The sequence below is a fragment of the Amyelois transitella genome, chromosome 16 (genome assembly GCF_032362555.1).
Source record: "Amyelois transitella isolate CPQ chromosome 16, ilAmyTran1.1, whole genome shotgun sequence".
NCBI lineage: Eukaryota > Metazoa > Arthropoda > Insecta > Lepidoptera > Pyralidae > Amyelois > Amyelois transitella.
The window spans coordinates 506,451-516,580 of record NC_083519.1 but is presented as its reverse complement, the minus strand read 5'-3'; positions in this window follow the sequence as shown (position 1 = coordinate 516,580).

The following is a 10,130-nucleotide window of genomic DNA, read 5'->3' as shown; positions in this document are numbered from 1 at the left end:
AGGTCCCGGGTTCGAATCCCGGCCAGGGCATGATGAGAAACGAACTTTCTCTGATTGGCCTGGGTCTTGGATGTTTATCTATATAAGTATTTATTATAAAATATAGTATCGTTGAGTTAGTATCTCGTTACACAAGTCTCGAACTTACTTCGCGACTAACTCAATCATTGTAATTTGTCCCGTATATATTTATTTATTTATTATTATCACAACTGTACAAAGTTAAATATCTTCTAATATTTTCCAAACATAAACAGGTTAACTCACAGGAGGGGGAAGGGGGTGACATAAAGCCGGCGTCCACTGACGCGGATTAATTTCGGGAAAGAAGGATGTACCGTCGGACGCTTCAAAATTTCCTCCTTATTAAGTTAGTAGGTACCTTATATCACGCTGCCCTAAGGCGATATCAAATTTATGGCAAGATTAAATTTTGATGGCAATATCTTTTTTCATGTTTAAGGAAGGTCATTTTTTTTATATATTGTGTAATGTAATATAGTCTAATGTATTTCATTTTCCGTTCGGCGGGAATACATTGAGTTCTGCTTAGGCAAGAACGTAGCAAACTGGCTTGTGTTGTAAATATTTAATTGTTTTCTGGTAAAATGTTGCAGGTGAAATTTAGTGATTTATTTCTTGTAGAGTAAATAAGATGATGGTGAGTATCTATGCTATGTGAAGGGCTCCCCATAATTATACATAAAGTGAGGGTGAACTAAGGAATAGGCTTTTAGACTTGGGATTCATATTTTAGGCGATGCGCTAGCAACCTGTCACTATTTGAATCTCAATTCTATCATAAAGCCAAACAGCTGAACGTGGCCTGTCAGTCTCTTCAGGACTGTTGGCCCTGTCTACCCCGCAAGGGATATAGACGTAACTATATGTATGTATGTATGTAGTACTCAGAGAGTGTTCGAATCGTGGTCTTTTTTTAAAAGCTAGCAACACTTAACAATCTTTGCCACTCTGTGCCAAAAGCTACCTTTGTGTTGCACTCATGAAGTAGATGATTAAGGACAGCCTTTAACTGGCCACTCTATCTGATGGGTTATCTATAGTGCCTACAGCTGATCACCAGATTCTCAGAACAAAACTGACCATAGAGATAAAAAAATGTCTGAAGAAAGTGTAAATGTGTGAGTATGAAGTATTTTTGATGAATGAAGAAGAATGAAGAATGGACTCGTTGTTCTAAATTTTCGTCCAATATATCTTAAAAAATTTTCAGCACCACATCATAAGAGAGTCTATCATCTTTTAATCACTCTCTTGAAGTATCCCTGTCTCAAAAACGTAAAGAAATATGTGGTAATGGGCTCTGACTAGCCAAATCTTGATGAATTTGGTAATGTTTCTGGATCACCGTTTTACATCTTCTTTATCTAATGCATCAATGGTCTATCCACTGAAGAAGCTTCAAATTCCCTCCTAGCTTTAGTTACCACAATACATACATACATATAATCACGTCTATATCCCTTGCAGGCTAGACAGAGCCAACAGTCTTGAAAAGACTGACAGGCCACGTTCAGCTTTTTGGCTCGATGATAGAATTGAGATTCAAATAGTGACAGGTTGCTAGCCCATCGCCTAAAAGAAGAATTCCAAGTTTATAAGCCTATCACTTAATTGCCTTCTACGACATCCATGGGAACGAGATGGAGTGGTCCTATTCTTTTTTTATATTGGTGCCGGGAACCACACAGCACCACAATAACTAAACTTATTCTTAAGAAAATTAAAACGCATAATGCTTAGGACTAATCGGCCCAAAATTAATCATTATCCCAGCTCAGTAATGGAAGCCGCGCTTGAAACTCCCGGGATTTCGTCCGGGCAATTAGTGGGCCAGTAATTGGCCACCATCTTAGAAATGACGGGCCGCGAGAAACTGTTTTAAATGAAAAATTCTGGATGGAGTTTTCCAAATTTCCTTTGTTGGCTGTGATGTTTAAAACGGCGAATTTTTCAGATTATGTTTGCAAACAAGATTAGGTACGTTGAGATGGAGTAAATTAATTTCGTAACAATATCGGATTAAGCGTCGCGATTGTTTAATATTGTTTTAATATTCATCGTTTTTTGAGATTGTTATGAAAAATTATTTACGATTTTACACGAATGTACAAAAAGAGTGTTAAAATGAGTTTAGTGTTGTAGGTTGTTATGCAAAGTATAATATTAGAAATCTTACCATATACAAATTCAAACATCACTTAATAATTGTCATATCTTTTGTCTTCACAACATTGATTGACGACAAATTAATTACTCAAAACTAATTTTAGTGCCACTTCTAAAGCGTCAGTGCAAAAGAAGCGGTAACAAAATACACTGCAGCATTTGCCATACCGTCAACTTCCTACTTAATTCTACATGTTTTATTTATTAGTTTAATTCCACATTTTAAAATGGGTTTGGGACACGCTGAGATTCACATCAGTGAGTTCATCACAATGAATTTCATACATACATACATATGGTCACGTCTTTATCCTTGCGGGGTATACAGAACCAAAAGCTTTGAAAAGCCTGAATGGCCACGTTCAGCTATTTAGCTAATTTTTTTTTTAATTTTTTTATTATTTACACAGATTAAGTTAGCCTCGAAGTAAGTTCGAGACTTGTGTTACGAGATACTAACTCAACGGTTCTATGTTTTATAATAAATACTTACATAGATAAACATCCAAGACCCAGGCCAATAAGAGAAGTTCGTTTCTCGTCATGACCTGGCCGGGATTTGAACCCGGGACCTCCGGTGTCACAGACAAGCGCACTACCGTTGCGCCACATAGGCCGTCATTGACTATTTAGTGATATAAGTGAGATTCAAATAGTGGCAGGTTGCTAAAAACTAATCCAAAGTTTGTAAGCCTATCCCTTAGTCGCCCTTTACGACATCCATGGGAAAGAGATGGAATGGTCCTATTCTTTTTTGTATTAGTGCCGGGGACCACACGGCACGGCACACAATATAATTCCTAGTGACAATATTCTACTTCAACTCCATAAATTAGCGACCTCCTTCAGACACAGATACCCAAACTTGACGAAACAAAATCTGGTGAAAACAAAATTGTTAATGGATGTTTGGAGTGGGCGTCATAATTTAAATTTAAATTCCTCCCTAAGATCCAGGTCAAGGCTTCAGAGCAGTTCCTTTGATGTAATGTAGCAATTTGTTGTCGCGAATTTTTCGCCTACTTGTATACTTTCTAGGCTAATAAACTCTGGATTCCTCTTGTAGGCGATGGGATACCAACCTGTCAATACATACATACATATGGTCACGTCTATATCCCTTGCGGGGTAGACAGAGCCAACAGTCTTGAAAAGACTGATAGGCCACATTCAGCTATTTGGCTTAATGATAGAATTGAGATTTAAATATTGACAGGTTGCTAGCCCATCGTCTAAAAAAGAATCCCAAGTTTGTAAGCCTATCCCTTAGTCACCTTTTACGACATCCATGGGAAATGGATGGAGTGGTCCTATTCTTTTTTGTACTGTGTTGTGTGCGGGGAACCACACCAACCTGTCAATTTGAATCTCAATTGCATTATAAAGCCATACAGCTGAACGTTGACTTACGGTTTTTTGACGGTTGACTCTGCCTACCTCGCAAGGGATAAAAACGTGACTGTAGATATGTATGGAATGAACAATAATGAGCTTTCTTCATCACAAGTTATTTAGCTTTCGAGTATCATGATTTTATCTTGTATGTATTTTGTCTATCCCGTGAGGGATAAAGAATTGTTGTTTCCGTATTTGTGTGTATTCTGATGCAAATTGATTCAATTTAGCGACCATGAGTTATCCATTTATGATCAAACAACAATCCTGAATTATTTGTAAGGTAATCAAACATTCCTCAACTGTTCAGGAGCGCTTTGTATAATTCACAGTTACAATGGCTATCGCCTAATGCAAGCAAAACTCGTGGCACTGAACGTATAATTTAATCAAATATTGATAGCAAAATTTACAAAAATACATACTTGCATTCATACATACATATGTTCACGTCTATATCCCTTGCGGGGTAGACAGAGCCAACAGTCTTGCAAAGACTGAATGGCCACGTTCAGCTATTTGGCTTAATGAAAGAATTGAGATTCAAATAGTGACAGATTGCTAACCCATCGCCTAAAAAAGAATCCCAAGTTTGTAAGCCTATCCCTTAGTCGCCTTTTACGTCATCCATGGGAAAAATAATGGAGTGATCTTATTCTTTTTGTTTTCGAATGGTGCCGGAAACCACACGGCCATTTAAACTAACATTAATATCAAAATTTACAAAAATGCATACCAACATTCGTAATCACATACATATAGTCACGTCTATATGAATATATAAATAATGGACGGTCATAAAGAGAGTACGGATAGCACGAAAGAAACGGGAAAGAAACTTTGAATTGTGAAGTGAGATGTCAAGTGACGTAACGAATAAGTTAATGAAGAAGAAGATTACATCATTGAGCTATACAGTTTAACGAGACTATAACTGACTAGAGGCCGCCCGCAACTTCGTCCGCGTGTAATCAATTCCGCGGGAACTCCGGAATAAAAAGTACCCATATGTTATTCTGGATCTTCAGTTACCTTTATACGAAATTTCATCGTAATCAGTTCAGTAGTTTTTGCGTGAAAGAGTAACAAACATCCATAATGACATCTGGACATACAAACTTTCGCATTCATAATATTAGTAGGATTTACTTTTTTCGAGAATATGGGCTCTGTCTGCCCCGTAAGGGATAAAGTATTACATACTATATGTATGTAAGAAGAAGTACAAGATTATTGTGCCCTTTTTATATTTAGAAACATTTATTTGATGAATTTTGATTCCAAATAATTATCCGATTAGTTGCGTCTGAGTTCACCATTAGATATCACTACTTGGAATAAAAAAATATCATTAAAATACATATTTAGAGTCTAAATTCACCACAAGATATAATGATTTAGAGTCTAAATCCGTCACAAGATATCATTATATCTAAATATTTTATTTTATTTTAATGTTTTTTTTTATTCCAAACAGTGATATCTAATGGTGAACTCAGACGCAACTAATCGGATAATCCTGTTTGTCGGCCATGGTCTACAGATAGCCGTCTGTCATCGGAGCTTGCTGAAGATATATGTGGCATTACAGTTGTAATCACTTGTGTTGGTGAGAGAATTGTTATTGTAATGAGTGAAAATTTAGCATAGCATCTTTGCTTAATACATACATATGGTCACGTCTATATCCCTTGTGGGGTAGACAGAGCGAACAGTCTTGAAAAGACTGATAGGCCACGCTCAGCTATTTATTTGGCTTAATGATAGAATTGAGATTTAAATAGTGACAGGTTGCTAGCCCATCGCCTAAAAGAAGAATTTCAAGTTAATAAGCGTATCCCTTAGTCACCTTTTACGACATTCATGGGATAGAGATGGAGTGGTCTTATTAGTTTTTTTTATCGGTGCCGGGAACTACACGGCTAATTCAACAGATGTGATTCTACCCACGACGCTTGTGAAGTTCTATTTCTACCAATATAATCTCAAAGTCAAATCGTTTAGAAGGGCACTTAATTATATGTTGTTTGGGAAACCTCGTGTATTATTTAATATGCAAAAGCCCCAACTCGGGGATTGGCAAATCAATTTCCCGCCTAAACACATAAACATGAACCTCGCTAATCTGCTGTGATGAGTAAAGTTAAAAACTTTGCGCAAACCGTGCGTTGCCGCTTCGGGTTAAAAATATACTTCGTGTTTGAATAAATATGTATGCCGATATTTATAATATACGTATGAGAGATTTCGATGATCCAGGATTCTGTAAAGTTTGGGACTCCATCTCTTTGTAGTAAAGTTCATAAGGCCGACAATGTTAAAAGCAAAATAGGCCAACGCAGGCGCTTTTTCATATCATTTTACGTCGTAATAAACTTGGCATTCCTCTTGACGGCGATTAACTAGCAACCTGTCACAATTTGAATCTCAATTCCATCATAAATTGATATTGAAAAGAGAGTGAACGCGGAGAACATGGTGAATGGAGAATTGCATGCCTTTATGAGCAGTCAGAAACTGTCCAAAAGGCTCGACTGGCTGTGCATAGGTGCGTGTTGGTCCCGACATTAATGTATAGGAGTGAAAGTTGGGTATGGCAAAAGAAGCACGAAAGCAGAATAAATGTAGTGGAAATAAGAGCGTTAAGGAGTATGATAGGGAAATTTAGTGACCGGATAAGGAACAGCGTGATAAGGGAATGTTGTGATGTGAAAGAAGATGTTGTTACAGGAATAGAAAAGGGTATGTTAAGATGGTTTGGTCATGTGGAGAGGATGAATGAAAGCAGGTTGACTAAGCAGATATACAAAGAGAGTGTGGAGGGAAAGGTCGGAGTGGGAAGACCTAGACGAACGTATCTTGATCAAATTAAGGACGTCCTGGTAAAGGGTCAGGTCAAAAGTACCCGAAACCGCCGAGCTTGCATGAAGAGAGTTATGAATGTGGATGAAGCGAAGGAAGTATGCAGAGATCGTGGCAAGTGGAAAGAGGTAGTCTCTGCCTACCTCTCCGGGAAAGAGGCGTGATTTTATGTATGTATGTATTCTATCACAAAGCCATACAGCTGAACGTGGCCTTTCAGTCATTTCAAGACTGTTGGCTCTGCCTACCCTGCTAGGGATACAGACATGACTATGTATTATGTAATGTACCTAATTGAACTAAAACTAAAAAATTGTAAAGTTGAGATTATTCTCCTTAGTGTATTCCAGTTTTATCAGCTTTGTAGCTTTGCTGACTTCAAACTTGACGGCTTCTGTGGTGCAGCGGTAGTACGCTTGTCTGTGACACCGGAGGTCCCGGGTTCTAATCCCGGCCAGGGCATAACGAGAAAAGAACTTATTCTGATTGGTCTGGGTCTTGGATGTAATAATAAGTATTTATTAATAGAAAATATAGTATCGTTGAGTTAGTATCTCGTAACACAAGTCTCGAACTTACTTCGAGGCTAACTCAATCTGTGTAATTTGTCCTAACTATGACCACATTTTTACTCGTGGTATGTTCGCAATATTAGAAAATATAGTATCGTTGAGTTAGTATCTCGTCACACAAGTCCCGAACTTGCTTCGAGGCTAACTCAATCTGTGTAATATGTCCTAAAAAAAAAACTCAACTACGACCACATTTTTACCTGTGGTATGTTCGCAATATTATGTAGACTGATTATTCGTGCAGAAAATCAATAGGAATTTCCTTCGCACTGCGCACCTTGTCACGAATTTTGACAAACAACAGCGTTCACCGTAACACCTGCATTTGCATCTCATTGGGCTGCAATCTCCTTTGTTGGGGTAGATATGGTATATATATGTATGTATGTGTGTGTGTATGGATGTATGCGTGTATGGATGTATGTGTGTATGGATGTATGTGTGTATGTGTGTATGTATGTGTGTATGTATGTGTGTATATATGTTTGTATGTATGTATGTTTGTTTGAGTTTATCTCGCGTTTCGCTGAACCGATTTTGATGCGGTTTCCAGGATAGTGATTGGTTACACTTAGGAAAATGTTTTAGGACTATAAAAAGGTTTCCAAAAAAGGAGATTATCGATTTGAGGCGATTCACTTTTTACCGGTTAGTTATAGTAATGTTATCTGTTCCGGAAGAAAGTTTGAAAGTGATTCTAACAAGGCCCTTATTAATTTAGCAAAACGAAACTCCTCTTATAAAACATGCCCCAAATAATATAATATAATATTTGATATAATATAATGTGCTTAGTGGTTCCCGGCACCAACAGGAAAAGGAATACGACTAGTCGATCTCTTTCCTATGGATGTCGTAAAAGTCGACTGAGGGATAGGCTTGTAAACTTGGGATTCTTCTTTTAGGCGATAGATAAGCAACCTGTCTCTATCAAAATCTCAATTCTATCATTAAGCCAAACAACAGATGAACGTGGCCTATCAGTCTTTTCAAGACTGCAGGCTCTGTCTACCACGCAAGGGATATAGAAATGATTATATGTATGTATATTTGTATTAATATAATACTGCCGCATCCACGACTTTAGTAACTCCTAGGTTGAGATTTAGCTGGATGCAAATACTGAAATGTGTTACTTCACCGCTACTACACGCATTCTGCCGGAGAATCCACTCTGAGCACGATTTGTTATACATAGCAAAGTAGGCATTGTACTTGTATGTATTACAACATGTGATTCCAAGGGTCATTAACATTTTTAGTCATTTTTGGTTAAACAATTTTTTGGTTCATTACATACATACATATGGTCACGTCTATATCCCTTGCGGGGCAGACAGAGCCAACAGTCTTGAAAAGACTGAATGGCCACGTTCAGCTATTGGGCTTAATGATAGAATTGAGATTTAAATAGTGACAGGTTGCTAGCCCATCGCCTAAAAAAAACCACAAGTTAGTTATCCTATTTTGGTTCATTCATGTTTTTTAATGTAGGCAATGTGCATTCGTCCACGATTTAGATTTAAGTGATCTACCTGCAGTGTAGTTTGTTCCGCCACTTCTTCTTCATATGCGCTTTGGAAGCTGTTGTAGTTATAATTAGATTTAAGTGATGTGACGTCAATAAGTGATACCTTGTTTCCAATTTTGAAAATAAACCTATTGTATTCTATACAAATATTATACCTAATTCCTTGCTGAAACGTTACCCGGAATTCTATGCCAAAACACTGTAGACAACCTTCTTGCTAGACGATATGAAATCATATGTCAAAAATATTTTTTATTGTAAAAGCTTCTCAATTTTTATGTTCATAATAATATAATTATTTTAAAACTGATTATTTTCTCCTCTTTTCTCCTTCTTTCTTCTGTAGGAATAAATAACTTTAATAACTATACTTCCTACAAACATGATCCAAAACTTGTCCCGCCTTGTCCGATCACAACCCTTCAGCAATTAGTCGGCCGGCCGTAATTTTCCGGACCGCTTGCCTTAATCAGAGTCTGCAAGAAAATTACTGAGAGAAGAGATGTGTAGATGAATGTTAGCAATGTCGCGGGTAAGCATGATGTGAGATAATTAATAAAATATAATGACGACAATCTTTATTTGATAAAGATAGTGCCTTGTGGTTTCCGGCACCATTAAAAAAGAAAGAATAGGACCACTCCATCTCTTTCCCATGGATGTCGTAAAAAGCGACTAAGGGATAGGCTTATAAACTTGGGATTCTTCTTTTAGGCGACGGATTAGCAACCTGTCCTTTTTGAATCTCAATTCTATCTTAAAGCCAAATGGCTGAACATGGCCTATCAGTCTTTTCAAGACTGTGGCTCTGTCTACCCCGCAAGGGATATAGACGTGATTATATGTATGTATGTATGTGTGTACTATGTATGTACGTATCTTATTTCCTGAGATCGGCTCGCTATCTGTGCACTATATATTTTACATCAGGGACGCGACTTTAAGATCCGGCGGAACGATAAACTTACACGTCTTACGGGATCACGTTTATGAGTTCCAGGGTTTAGCTCCGAAGAGGTCTTAATGGACTATCTTGTAACTCAAAAACTAGTGCACTTTAAATTATTTAAGCGTTTTAAAAATAAAATAATATTATATCGTACCATTTGAAGGCTCTATGGGCGTAGTATATAAATATGTATTTTTTATAGGTAGACAGATGGTAAAAACATAAATACGTTACATACATACATTCATATGATCGCGTTTATATCTGTTGTGGGGAAGACAGAGCCAAAAGTCTTGAAAAGACTGATAGGCCACGTTCAGCTATTTAGCTTAATGACAGTATTGAGATTCAAATAGTGACAGAACAGTCGTCATATAATGACGTACATATATACCTATCCTTTGCGGAGTACACAGAGCCAACAGCCTTGAAAAGATAGAAATATGTCTTTATGATTGAATGTCAATTTGAATGATGAATTGAGATTCAAATAGTGGCTTCTTCTTCTTAGTCGTGTCACTCTTGACAGAGTGGTCGTGGTCATCATGTAGTGTTGGAGGCGGGCGCCAATGTGCGCCTTACGATGTCCCGCCATTTCTCCCTGCTGGAAGTCATCCTGCTGCACTCGTTA